Raw genomic sequence first — 15,079 nt, 5'->3', positions numbered from 1 at the left:
CCCCAAATTTGAAAAAATGAGGAAGAGCCCCAACAGGACAATTTCTTAAAAACTTCCACAAAGGAAAGTGAATTATTTGAATCAAAAGTAAAGTGATTTATTTCCTAGGATATATGCTCTCTAGGGCCAAGGATAATATTTAATCAATTTTATATAGTAACAGCATAGTTCGAGAAATATTAGAAATACTATTGTCTGCTTTCTTTTTCCATGATAATTAAGCAGAGTAACATTTATGGGAAGAAGTAAAGATGAGGTCTGACACATCTGCTTACAATTGTCATCATGTTTAAATAAAATAACCCTAAGCCTTACGAGGCTGCTAAGCTAGATAAATGATCCTTAGTGGAATTAGAAATAGTGGCTGAAGAACTGGACAAGAAAGGACATTGCAGAGTCCAGTTCTCTGGAATAGTAGCTTTGGATTAACCTGAGACTCATCTGAATTATTGCCAGATTTATGGAAATTGAGGCGATGAACTTAAAGACATGGCAATTTGGAAGAACAGAGACCATTGGAAAGAGGCAAGACAAATGAGGATGAACTTTGTGAACCACCAGGACAAAGAAGCATCTACATTTCTAGGAGTGTACATCCTTTCTGATTGCCCTAGGTTGCTCTGCCACCACTCTTTCCTTCTTTTTCTTTTTTTAGTATGTTTTTATTGATGAGAGAGAGAGAGAAACATCAATGTGAGAGAGATACATCCACTGGCTGCCTCCTACATACCCCCTACTGGGGATCAAACCTGAAACCTGGGCATGTGCCCTGACCAGGAATCAAACTGGAGACCTTTGGTGCATGGGAGGACACTCAACCAACTGAGCCACACCGGCCAGGGCTGCCACCACTCTTTTCAAGTCAAAGGGTGGACCTAAGGTGGGCAGCGGAAGTAGCTTCCCATGGGGCTGAACCCCTGGACACACTGCAGGCCAAGACCTAGGCGAGACCACAGTCCCTCAATGGAATTTCACATACATTCTACTCCTCCATAAAGGTATAGCTCAAAATCATCCGTTTTCTCCCATAATTTTCATTTATTAGTTTTACCATTAAAATAGATTAATTATAAATTGTATTTTCATATAACAAACTAAAAATATGAGGGGGGAAAATGGTTCCACTCTAGCCGGTTTGGTTCAGTGATTAGAGCATTGGTCCACAGACTGAAGAATCCTGGGTTCGAATCCAATCAAGGGCACATACCTGGGTTGCACACTCGATCCCTGGGCCTCGTTGGGGTGCAGGCAGGAGGCAACCAATTAATGTGTCTCTCTCACATCGATGTTTCTGTCTCTCCCCCTCCCTTCCACTCTGTCTAAAAACCATTAGAAAAATATCCTCAGGTAAGGATTAACAACAACAAAAATGTTCAATTAATTTACTAGGGTTCATTCAGAAAACTTCAGAGTTAGTAACTTTAACCAGTAAGTCACACTATTTTCTAGTAGCATAAGCCAAAATAACTAATGCCACATTTTATTTTTTTAAATATATTTTTATTGATTTCAGAGAGAAAAGGAGAGGGAGAGAGAGATTAGAAACATCAATGATAAGAGAGAATCAATGATCAGCTGCCTCCTGCATACCCCTACTGGGGATTGAGCCTGTAACCCAGGCACATGCCCTGACTAGGAATTGAACCTCAACCTCCTGATTTATAGGTCCATGCTCAACCACTAAGCCACACCAGCTGGGTGGGCATCAAAGCAGTAATTTAGTTTAAAAGAAGCTGTTATGGTGGGCCTAATCCAATAGTGCTAATGTCCTTATAAGAAGAGAAAGACACAGCAGGAATGCATGCACACAGAGGAAAGACCACATGATGACACAACACAGCAAGAAGGCAGCCGGCTCTCTGCAAGCCAAGGACAGAGGCCTCAGGAGAAACCAAACCTGCCAACATCTTGATCTGGGACTTCCAGCCTCCAGAACTGTGAGAAAATGAACTCTGTTGTTTAACTCTGTGGTACTCTGTTACAGCAGCCATGGTAATCTATTACAAAGGGGAAACCCACCGATTAAAAAAAGAAAAGACTCAGAAGACATAACAAAAACATTTGAAGAAACAACACGAAACTATGGTGTCTAAAGATGCATACCTGGGTAACAGAACTATGAAAAATACAAGAAAGTGATTCCTATAAGTTAGAATAATAGGCTCCCTTTACTTTACATAGCTCCAGTACAGACAATTCCAGTTCTCGCAGGTTAACTTATACCAGTCCTCCAATAGCATGGTTCAAATCTCATTTACAAACAGTGCATGAAGTTTGAGAAACTGCATAAAGTCAAACCTCACTAATAGCTCTTCACAAAGCAATTAATAGATGTGCATCGTGATCACTGACCAATCACATCACTTCTTTCGAAGTCTGTCATTGATCAGTCACTCCTCGTGTTACTTAGTGCACAGACAAACAACAAACCATGTATTTGTGTTGCCTCCTTGTCTCCCAGTGACAAACCGACATAATATTTTATCAAAATTAACAACAGAAAGAGGAAAGTGGCCAACAAAGAAGAAAGTGCAGCAGATAAATGAAAAGTGTTAATATATGGTAGTAAAATTGAATGGAATGGGACAGAGTTATAGAAGGAAGCTGGGACTACTACTACTTGAAGAAGCTAGATGTGCAGCCAGAGGAACTTAAGGGAACTTAACCTACATGAGTGAGGAAAGTGTTTGAGGTGAAAAGGATGAAGAGACAATGCTGGCAAAAACTTCACATTGAAATAACTCTTGGAGATCCTTTACAACATAGAAAGCACAAAGAATAAATTTTGGAAACTGATCCAAACTTCAAAAAAGGAGTCTGAAAAATCCATCAAGGCACAGAAAAGATGTGTATTCTGTGTCGTAAGGTAGAGGATGGGAAGAAGGTGGCAAACTGTTCAAACTACTCTTGGTATGTTTTTACAAAGAAATAAAAGTTTAATCCCCATTGTGGCTAATGGTTTAAATGACAGTGTACCAAAGTTTACTACTTTTTCATTTCCCAATCTATATATATAAAAGTCTAAGTGACAGGTTGACGGAATGTCCAAACAACCGGTTGACCAGTTGCTATGATGCACTCTGACCACCAGGGGGCAGATGCTCTACGCAGGAGCTGCCATGACACACACTGGCCATTTAAAACTAAACAGCACCACAGACCCTAGCGCCAACAAACCAACACTCGGCTTCCCCCCCCTCCCCCCTCTCCCCGCTGGGACACAGGCCCCGCCACCATCCCGGAGCAACACCCCACCAAATCACAGCCAACGCTGCTGAGACCCCATGGTGCAAAATGTGGCCCACAGCCCAGCCCAGCCCGGAAATTAAATTTGCAGTTACATTGCGAGGAGGGAGGGATGCAACACAGGTGGAGTTTCTGGGGTGACGGGCGAAGTTCTACTTCCCCACCAGCAGGGCAGTTATAAAGGTAATTACCTTATAATAATTTGTTAAGCTAAAAAAAAAAAATGTTTCTGTGACTCAAATCCCTGAGAGCAGGGGACTAGTCAATGAGGAACCAACCACCTGTGGTCACCTTCCTAAGAGAGGGGGGGGGAAGTAGGAAAGTGAATTGACAGAGGGCACAAAGGCTGCTGTCAGACATGAAACCAGAACCAGGCCTTCCTGGCAGCCAGGGCTGCACTCCTCTCTTCAGAGCCTGCCAGTCTCCCATGAAGCAGACTCCCCCGAAAGGGCATCTTTATTGTGCATTTCCAAGAGAGGTAATTCAGCTGGGTTTGAATGTGGAGGCCTGGGGTTTTAAGCTACATTACTTAACGCTAACCAGAAAGAAAAGGACAAATAAATAGGGAGCCCAAAGGAAAGTCATTGACCATAAAATTTTCCCCCTAAATTATTTTTCAGGTGGAGAGGTTGGGCTTTGCAGAGAACAGTAAAACATTTTGCTTCCCTGATCCCAGGGCAGCAATGCAGGCAAACTTAACCAATGCCACTTATTCTGTGGGGCCCAGGCAGCGCTGCTGTGGATTTATGATAACGGAGTTGGTTACGATCAATACTTGGTCTTTTCTTCCAGATTTAGCACAATAACATAACATTTCCCGCCTCACTCACTAGTAGTAAATACCCTAATAGCCTCTAATGTAGCTTTTTTCATACCAAATCCATCACGGCTTCTATTTGCTTGCTGCATTGGGAAATGTGTTTTCTCCCCACTTTATACACAGCTTTCATTAACACTACCAAGTATACCTTATATAACTGGGATATTAACTTTCATCCAATTTAGTTGGCTAGTAAATTCAGAACAAATACTAAAAGTCTCTAATGATTTATTCTCTTACTCCCAAAGTAAATATCCCTGACATTAAGGCAATTTCAAAAGCCTGGAGAAAGAGGGACATAGTAAGAAAAACATTTGATATTCTAATATAATATTTTACAGCCTATTTTAAATGCACAAACCCATGGTTACTTTTAACACAACCATTCAATTACAAGCACAGTGTTGTATTTTTGAGTCTTTAAACACTAAGAGAAGAACGTAAATTAATGAATTCTAAAACACAGAAATCCACTGAGCATCAAGACAATTTGTTTTGGGTATATCAAAATAATAGTTATTATAATTAAAATATTAAGTTGTTATTATAAAGATATTTGTAACTATGTGTGGTGATGGATGTTAACTAGACTTTTGGTGAAGATCATTTCACAATATATATCAAATCATTATGTTGTACACTTGAAACTAACATAATGTTATATGTCAATTATATCTCAATTTAAAAAACATACCAATAATCTAAAAAAAAATGAATTTTTAAAGCCATAAACTTTCTTTTCTTCAAAATGGCCTTTTCTCAAGGATTTAGTAAGAGAAAGGAAAGAAATTCTGGTATCTAAAGATCAGTTAGACCCATTCCATATTTTGGAGGAGGGGAAAGGAATGACTTAGAGCTATCATTATAATACCAATAGTATATGAGAAAGTGTTCCACAACAGTATTCCTAACCTTCTTGGCAATGATGGGCTCCTAAAAAGAGTGTATACTCTGAATTTTATTAATTCTAAGCATATATTATATATCCTGGATCTAAGGGAACTCACTATTTAAAGGAAATCTTTGATAATCTCATATAGGATATTTGAAATGTTTTTGAAATAAATTTCCCTAGATGTGTCCCATCACGAAGGCATCTAATTAGCTGTAAATCCCTCAATGGGTAATAAAGTGTTTACTTACATTTCAAAGTACAAAATATCCTGGCTTACATCCAATCTAACATCCAGATTTTGTTTCAGCAGGGTAGCAAAGATAAAAACTGTTTAAAGCACCTGATTTTCAGTTTTAAAACAGTGCAACATAGCTGCACTCACATCAAGAATGACTGCTTCTACCTTCAAGTCTTTATGTATTTTTTGGCTGGGGTCGGGGGCTTGGGGGAAGAGGGGGTACTGGGCAGGGAGTGGGTTTCACTTTTTTCTGTCTTGTTTAAAAACCCACCAGGTGCCAGGGGATTTAGCTATTATTCATTACTGGTTTTACAGCTCTTTACTAAGTTTTTGAATGGCAAATGGAAGAAAACAAAGGCTTCAGTGAGCGAGCCATTCATTAAGTATCCCATAACCCAGGATCATACATTGTGGAGATTAAGGAAATTATAAACAATTAAATAAGCATCCGTTCTTAAAGTACCTATAAAGCACCAGGACTTAGGTCCTTCCTCTCTTGGTAACTCCTTCTGCTATTAACTTTTACCTTGATTTTAGAGAGACAGCAAACAGAGGGCCATAGGCTAATATTAACTCGAACAGGCGTCCTGTGTTCCAGTGGAAACCAGTCACAGTTGCTAAAGCCCCAGGGCCAACTTTCCTGTCATTATTTCTATTTGGAAGCAGAGCCGCAGATGGCTCTATAGGTGGTGAAGTCAGGCAGTGAATGATTTGATTTATAGGATAAGCCCACTGGCTGGGTCCCTCTGCACATGTTCAGAATGCTGATGATTAACACCCGCTGGGCATTCCCCTCTTGGTTCCAAGCTCCCCTATCAAGTAGGCAAGGCTTCAATAATGGGTGAGACAAGAAGCATATCTCGACTGGTAGAGAAACTATTTCTAGGGACCAAAAGACAAGTTGCCACAAGGGTCTGAGCTGCTTAAAGGATAGGCCACCTGCACCCTCCCCACCCCCATTCCGATGCAGGTGTTATTAAATGTGCACCTCCCCGGACCTACCAAATCAGCATCTAGGGAGGAGAGAGGGGATCTTGGAATTTTAGTAGATTCCCCAGATGATTCTTATGCATAAGTTTGACAAGTATTGGTCTAAGGAAGGAAGGAAGATAGATAGATAGATAGATAGATAGATAGATAGATAGATAGATAGATAGATAAACTAGAAGATACATTTAGTAACTTGCCTGAAATAATTTCGTATAAAGTCCACTTTATTGCAACTAATTCATTAGGCAGTTTCATTATTCCCATTCTGATGGTGAGGTAACTGGGTCAGAGAGATTGCTAACTAGGAGCAGTTGCTCCCATACCAAGTTATGCTAATTTTGAGTCTACAGAAGGGGTCAGCAAATTTTCTGTAAAGGAATAGACAGTAAATATAGTAAGTGTTGTGGGCTACATGATCGCTGCAACAACTACTCAGCTCTGCCAGAAGAGTGTGAAAGCCGCCACAGACAGTACGTAAATGAATGAGTATGGCTGTGTCCTAATAAAACTTTGCTTATGGAACAGCTAGATAGATTTGGCCCATGGCTATAACGTACTGTACTTTGGTCTAGTGCCGTGGTCGGCAAACCACGGCTCGCGAGCCGCATGCGGCTCTTTGGCCCCTTGAGTGTGGCTCTTCCACAAAATACCACGTGTGGGCGCGCACATACAGTGCGATTAAAACTTCATGGCCCATGCGCAGAAGTCAGTTTTCAGCCTGGGCGAGTCTATTTTGAAGAAGTGGTTCTAACGCCGAGCCACACTCAAGGGGCCAAAGAGCGGAGCCGCGGTTTGCCGACCACTGCTCTAGTGCAAGCAGGTCAAACTGGCGGCCATGGGCCGCATGCCTCCCGCCGGCCGCGAGTTTGATATGTTTGGTAGTGCATCTTTAATTCCAACATGGGCACCATGAAATAGTTTTTTTTTTAATTACAACTGAAAAATGGTAAATATTAATTATTTGGACCCTTTTCTTAGGTAGAACAGCCCAATCTCAACCAGTAATGGATAAATGAAGCATTACTAGAGTTAGTGTACACAGCTAAAGTTGTGGACCATTTTTCAATGACTCCAACTGGGTACGGGGATCTTTCACATGATGTTTCATTAATCCCTCAATATGTCCCATCTGTAGCTGTCAGATGCTGGATAGAGCCAAATGGCATACTCCTAGGCACAAATTTACTTCAAGTGAATAAGATAAATAGGTCCAAATCTTATCACTTTAGTTTCTCTTAAGAGCAAATAAGTACAAGTGACACACACATTTTGTGATTGTATAATACCTTCCAAGGCAAAGACTGCTTTTTTTTTCTTTTTTGTGAGGGGAAGAAAGCTTCGCATGCCTATTACCAGTCACTTAAAGTAGTTTTAAACTGTTATGATAACATTCATGAAGCCAATAAGACATGCATATTCTTGTTCTCTGCTAATCTTCCTCTGTTCCATTTTTCTCAAATGTACATTTCTCTACACGGTTGGATAACTTCGAGAAAATTAAATACGCTTCATCCCCTAATAAATATATGAACCTAAATGGCTTAATCCCATTTTTATTTGCTTACAAGGCAATTATGATACAATTGTTTCTGTAGAGGGGTCTCACACTACAAGATAACATTTTATATACAGATGTTTGTAAAGTGAGGAGTAAATTATATGAAGGTAGTTACACTTAACTGACCAGTAAAACTAGCACATTGGTGTTAGGTCTGATCAAATAATTGAATCGATACCCCCTCCCCTGGGAACTGACCTTTAGGCCACTTCACAATGGACGTTACACTTGCTAAGACCATTATCTCTCCCCTCCAGACTTTCCCAGGATCCGGACCTGCACAGAGAACTCTCCGCCCAGAAAAAGCCCGCCTAGAGTCCTTTAAAAATCTCTGACTGCCCTAGCTGGTTTGGCTTAGTGCATAGAGCGTTGGCCTGTGGACTGAAGGGTCCCAGGTTCGATTCTGGTCAAGGGCACATGCCAGGGTTTCGAGCTCCATCCCCAGTTGGGGGCATGCAGGAGACAGGCGATCAATGATTCTCTCTCATCATTGATGTTTCTGTCTCTCTCTCTCTCCCTCTCCCTTTATCTCTGAAATCAATAAAAATATATTTTAAAAAATAAAAATATAAAAATAAATAAAAACCTCTGACTCCTGGTCTTTGGGGGCTGACGCCATTTTGGGGCTAAGCCCATCTGGTATCCAGATGACCTAATAAATTCATAATTCTTCACTCATTTTGGCCTCATGCGTTCCTCCTTCGGCGACCCCAACAATTGGTATAAAAGATAGCTACATATCCACCAAAGAGTTCTGTTCCCCTTTCAAAGTAAATGATTATTGCTCAGAAGCAGCTGTCCAGCCAGGACTACATTTCCCAGCCTCCTTAAATTGAGGTTGGACTATTAATTGGTTCTGGACAATGAAATGTATGCAGAAGTGGTGTTTTTACTCACTGGTGGAGTTAATCAATCTGGTTTGCCTTTTCCCTACTCTGCTCCTTTTTGTAACACTCACTGGAGGCTACATGGTAAAGATGGTGGCATTACAAGAGTTTGGTGTGTGTTTTTTTAATCCCTGAGTCACTTAAAGAAGAGCTAACTAGCTCTGGCTGGTGTGGCCCAGTTGGTTGAGCATCATCCCATGCACCGAAAGGTTGCCAATTCAATTCCCAGTCAGGGCACATACCTCAATTGCAGGCTCTAAAATTAATAGAAACAGGTAGGGGGCGTCGGATTGAAGAGTCCCAGGTTTGATTCCGATCAAGGGCATGTACCTCGGTTGCAGGCACATCCCCAGTAGGGGTGTTCAGGAGGCAGCTGATCAATGTTTCTCTCTCATCGATGTTTCTAAATCTCTATCCCTCTCCCTTCCTCTCTGTAAAAAATCAATAAAATATTTTTTAAAAATAAGTTTTTAAACTGACATGAGACATATTATCCCTGACAAAGAAAGAAAAATAACTTTCATTTTTGTGAAAAATCTGAAATTTTTCAAGTTGATTTTTTATAATTAGGTTTATTTTTTATTCTCAATAATAAATTCAAATCACTATTGTAGCCGAAACCGGTTTGGCTCAGTGGATAGAGCGTCGGCCTTTGTACTGAAAGGTCCCAGGTTCGATTCCGGTCAAGGGCATGTACCTTGGTTGCGGGCACATCCCCAGTGGGGGTTGTGCAGGAGGCGGCTAATCGATGTTTCAACTTTTAAGCATCACCTATGGTTCTGTACAGGCTTCCCAACGATAACTGTTGGAAGAAAGCAACAATGAAAATCAACAACCACACTAGGAAAATACGACTTTACAGTGTCTTCTCACAAACTGTTAAAATATCACCAGGTCCTCGCTTAGGCCTGGACAATAACAGGACAGGGGAGGAAAGGTCTGTGCTTTCTAAAAGGCAACAGGACAGTCATCTGCGACATTGTTATTCAGGCCAGCTTTCCTTGGAGGGTTAATAGGTACCCTTCATTGAGAGGAAATATTGTGGTGCCGTTGAACATAACTGTTTCATCTGCAAAGATGATCTGTCTCTCTGTGCTGTAAGTATCTACATAAATCAAATCCTACTCGAAACATTTTCGGGCCTGTAACCCAGGTCCAAACTCCCCAAGACCAAGTACCTTCCTCCTGAACTCAGAAGTGCACTGGTCCAGCCTCGGGCCTCCAATCAGTTCTGAGCGCCTCCCCACACCAGGGCACATATTGGCAAGTGAAAATGAGCACTCCAACAATGGCCTGAAAAACCAGCGTGTGCCACGGTGGTACGTCAGAGTTTGCTGTTTGAAAAATGATAAATCATTTTTCATAACTTACTTGCTAAGATTGAGATTTCAGGCCCTGGCTCTTCTTAAATAGGGACAATGATATACATATGGACATTTATTTAGTACTACTTAGCAATCATCAAGAAGCCACAGCGAGCTCTCCCTCTCCGGGGCACACCCGTGCGTGCCCTTCTCTTCCCCCTCATCTCCACCTCAGGGGCGGTACCTCTACCTTTCTCTCTTCTAAACCCCAAGGGCCCTTCTTCTGCCTCTGTAACTTGTTTCCTGAGCCCACACAACCTGGCTGTCTCTCTTCTGCAACCTCTGTAATTTTCTAAGTAAACTTCCGGGGGAGGGAGGAGCTACCATTTTCTTGAGACTGTTATATTTCAGGACCTTCATAGATGCCTTTTAATATATACATTGTCTACTTTAATCCCCTTAATGACCCTACAAGGAGGCTTTAGCCATTCCATTTTATATAGACGAGAAAACCATACAGCCTACTCTACACAGAAGCTTAACCTGGGGCCATTTCAAGCAGACCAATTCCCAAACTGTACACCAGTACTCGGGTGCTGTAGTAAATCCATAGGGGCAACTTAGGATATTTAAACATTTCAAGGAAAACATACGTAGTGTACTTAACATGTTGGACACTGCTGAACCTACAAACTGGAGGTAGTTCACAGAATCACATTGCATTCATATCAATGGCATCATATCTTTGCAGAGTTTGGGCTTTAGTGGTTGCAGTGATAAAAAGCAAGTGCTGCAGAAAAATTAATGTGGGACAGGAAATGAGAGTGGTGGGATCCAGTCTGATCCCAAGATTTGAAAAGTAGTACAGACACATCTTGTTGCTAATTGTGGTTATATTAAGAATGATATTTAAAAAAATGTTTTTCTTTCAATTATGTGTATTATTTTTTCAAACATCTTCTATGTTGTTTGGGCAAAAGTACTCATTACGTTGTCTGAGCCTAACTACTACTTAACCTAGGGCAGTTCGAAAAAATTACCGAGATACTAGGGCAGCAGGAACCAAATTTAGGAATCTCGCTTTAACAAATAAGTGACAGAGTTGTGAGCACTGGGTGACCCTGAAGAAATGACTGGAAACAAAGTCCATAACACAAACATCATAATCAGAAAAAGAAGAGTTTGTGTTAAAACCATTTTTAAAGGTCACTCTCAAACAGCTTAATCCTTCAAATCCCAAACAATGTCCCCTGATAATTTGTATACAAAAAAAAAAAAAATTCAAAGACACATGCATGCAAATTACTGTTTTTTCCAATGCTTAGGGACTCGAGCAAAGCTTTTAAAATGATAGGCTCCAAGCTATGTTGAAAGAGACTGGGCTTCCCCTACACAGACAGAACACACCCGTCTGCAGCAAGGAGAGGGGGCACCCGCGCCAAGGTAAGGGGGAGCAGGGACTCGAGAGACTGCCCCGTCCCAGCACTTCGATACATTCAGCTTTTTTGTGGTTTTCATCATACTCTCAATAATTGCTTTTAATTTCTATAAGACTGCTCCAGGCTTTTGTGTAAATCCTAGCTTGGAAACTTCCCTCCCCCAGAGTTTTCCATGTCAACCAATGGTCATTAAAGCAAGTTTGGTGCCAACAGGAATCCCCAATTTGGGGTGTGGTGAAGAAGAAAACTGAAAATGTTATTCAGTGTAAAGAGCTCAATTGTGACACAGCAGAGCTGTGAGAACAGCACAGACGTGAGCTCAATAGTGTTAACTCAATTATGAAATAGCACAGCTGCAAGGCCTGGCCTCCAGTGAGGTCCCTCTCTGGCTCAAAAGCTCCACCCTGCTCTCCTGAGACACCTGCATTTCAGCTTCAGCTCCACCCTGGGAAAACCCCAGACCACTATGACAAGAGAAAGTTAAGGACCTGCACTGAGAGGGGGTGGGGGGGGGGGGGGGGAGGGAGGAGCTGACTTATATAGAGAGAAATCCCCACCCCTGATCCCTGATTGGTCCATCCTCATGCAAACGAGGGCTCCAAATCTTCACAGTTTGATTGGGCCAAAAAGCACTGTCCTGGTTGGTCAAAATAGAGCTGCTCTGATTGGTCAGTAAAGATGCTACTATGGATATAGCTGTGCAGTTTCTATTGGACAGGGAAAGCCTCAGTCCTATTAGCTGAAATACAATTCCAAGAACTCCTTTATAAGGGTTGGCTCAGGTGGCAGGAATACAATGCAGGCTGGCAGTTCAAGGCAGGAGGCAGGTAATTTAGTGCAGGCTTCTCCCACTGTTTAGAAATGGCTGCTAGGCTCTGTTTTTAAATTTGAATCGTTAGCTACCAGGAGTCCTTCTTGGTAGTTATCTTCTTTCTCTGGATCAACACATGTCAAATATTAAGCGTGAAAATCAAAGGGAAATGAACACAAATCCAAACTAGTGGTTCCTCAGGGGGGAGAATAAGTGAGTAGATGCCATGGGGAGGGGTACTGGGGGGTCCAAGGACCTGGGGATGCTCCAGTTTTTCAGCTCGGTGATGGGTACTAGGGTGTGTGTTCTGTTCTTATTCTTTAGATTGTACCTCTACGTTTTATACTTTCTGAATGTGTATTCCACAGCAGCAACACCAGAATTTCTATATAGAAGGGCCTTAGGAGTTGGAAGTGTGCCTTGTCTCTGAGCAGAGTTGGCTCACATCCCATCTGCTTTTACTTCAGTATATGCTTATCTGGATGGGCTATGGAGAAGTTGATGAGTTTACGTGGAAAGCTGTGGTTACCTTTGGTGTTACTAACCACAAAGAAGGAGTTAACAAATTAGCATTTCTTTTTAAAAAATATATTTTATTGGTTTTTAGAGAGGAAGGGAGAGAGAAAAACATCCATCAGTTGCCTTCCGTGTGCACCCTTACCAGGCCTCAAGCCCGCAAGGTAGGCATGTGCCCTGGCCAGGAATTGAACCAGTGACCTTTCAGCTCCAGGGACAACACTCAATCAACTGAGCCATACCGACCAGGGCAACAAATTAGCATTTCTTATCAACCTTGATTTACTAGGTATACCTTCCAACGGTATGCAAGTGGTGGTTGTTTTTTGTCTCTTTTATTCTTCTTCATCCTATTCTACTCTCTCCTCCCCACTTATGACACAGAGGACAGAAAACTCTTTTGATTTTAATTTATACCTTAATTTAAAAAAATTCTTTGTTGTCCATATGCTAAGCACCCGCCAGGAATGATACTAGTAGAAGCTAAACATGTATAGTTGCACCTACTAAGGGTAAGAACAGTAGGTTGCTATTGCTGTTTTAAGGCTGGAAGCGCCTCCGCTCAGGGGCCATCAGTGCTGTGTGGGGCCCCTGTGGGCCCAGGTGTGTCTGTCTCCATCGCCCAGGTTATTTCCATTGACATCACCTAAACACGAGTGAGTATCACCATCCAACTGGTTCACAAAAAGGATGCCGAACGTTTCAGAGCAGTGAGCCAGGCATTTTACTTGCATCATCTCATTTCCACGACACCACCGGGTTATGCATTCTACGCCCCGTTTACCGTTCTAAAACCTCAAGTTCCCATAAGTGGGTTTTCCAAAAGCACGCACCGAACCAGCGGTGGCCTCAGGACCCGGTCTCAAAGCGGATTTCTTCCGCACTCCCTGTACCGTCTCACCGAGCCTCAGGGACACCGTTCCCGACCAGCTGGACGAAAGCGAAGCCCCTCTCCGGTGACAAATAACGCTCTCCTCCCGCCCCCCACACTACCGGAAGCACCACCCCGAAATTCCCAAGGCAAGAGTGAGCGAGCCACGTCCGAAGGCAAACCACACAGCGCGCGGGCTTCCTCGGGCCCGGGGGGTCGTCACTCGCCAAGTCTCCAGAGCTGAGCCCCGGCCCGCGCGGTCCTCCCGGGGCAGGACAGCCCCCGCCCTCCCCGCGGGCACCTCTCCGGCGAGGGGAAGGGGGGCGGACGGCGGGCGCGCCCGAGCCCAGCCTGGTCACTCTGACGCCGGCCCGCAGGCCCGAGGACAGCGCGGAGCGCCAGGCGACAAGAGGGGACCCTCCTTTGCGCCTGCAAACCGCGTCCGGGAGCCATACCTGGTGATCCCGCAACTCCACCATCACCACTTGCTTCAAACTCTTAGAAGTCACTCAAGAAAGAGGAGGGGGGCGAGCAAAGGCGAGAAAGTTCTCTGCTCCCCGCCCCCCCCCCCAAGTCTATATTCTAGGGAGGTAACCAAAGCAAAGCGATAAGGCAGGGGCCCCAGGAAGACCCCCTCCGGCCCGGGCTTTCCCAGAGGCCGCAGGCAAGAAGGCAACGCCTTCCGTCTGAGTCTCTTCCCCAAGCAGACAGCGGACTGGGGCGCCGAGGGCGCAGCGCCCCCATCCCCGACGTCGTCCTCCCCAGAGCAGAGGTCCCCGGGAGTGGGGGCGCCGGCGCGCAGGACGCACGGTACCTCTTTCTCCTGCGCTGGACGTCCGCGCTGCAGGAACTGATGCCAGGGACAGGGTTGGGGTGAAGGGAGATGATGGGGACGGGCTCCCGCTGGCTCCGGCGGCCCCTGGGCCTCGGCGCCGCCCCGCGCCGCCGCCTCCAGCCGCCCGCTCTCCGGGCTGCGCTCCCCGCTCCAGCAAGTTACCTGTGGCCGCGCCCGCCGCGCCGCCGGCTGGGCCCTCCGCCCCGCCCGCCCCGCCCGCGGCTCCTAAGCTGGGGCCGCAGCGCCCCGCAGCGGCCGGCGGGGCACGGTGGGTGCGGTGGGGGCCCGGGGAGGTGGGGCGTTGATCTGCAGCCCGCTCGAAGATGGGGCCGCTACCCCTTTGCCCTGGAAGGAGAGGTCTCCTTCGCAGAGAGGGAGGAAAGGGGGCTGCGGGAGGGAGAAGGAAACTGGCAGGAGAAACCATCCCTCAGCCCGTGGCAAGTGGATATTTCAGTATCCTCGTAGTTCACGGAACTGTGGTCGCTCAATGGACGCGAACATCAATGCTGACTGATCCAGAGGGCTGGGGAGGGGAAAGGAAGCCTTTATTCCAAACAGCTGGACGCAACCATCCTTATGAAACAGACAAAACCTTTGAGCCTTCCTGACTCCTATATTCAAAGCACACCTGACATACCATGAACTCCTGTTCTTGTGTTTTTCAGTTAC

General features: G+C 44.3%; 1 protein-coding gene across 2 annotated transcripts in view; it reads right to left on the bottom strand.

Annotated features, from left to right (window-relative positions):
* Positions 1-14,545, bottom strand: part of ANKRD6 (ankyrin repeat domain 6) — a 158,686-nt gene extending 144,141 nt beyond the window's left edge. For both annotated transcript variants that reach the window (XM_028134124.2, XM_008149432.3), the window contains exon 1: positions 14,390-14,545. The gene's annotated coding sequence lies outside the window, so the exon portion shown is untranslated. The remainder of the gene's footprint in view (positions 1-14,389) is intronic.
* Positions 14,546-15,079: the final 534 nt, after the last annotated feature.

The sequence above is a fragment of the Eptesicus fuscus genome, chromosome 10, assembly GCF_027574615.1.
Source record: "Eptesicus fuscus isolate TK198812 chromosome 10, DD_ASM_mEF_20220401, whole genome shotgun sequence".
Taxonomy (NCBI): domain Eukaryota; kingdom Metazoa; phylum Chordata; class Mammalia; order Chiroptera; family Vespertilionidae; genus Eptesicus; species Eptesicus fuscus.
This window is presented reverse-complemented; position numbering and strand designations above follow the sequence as displayed.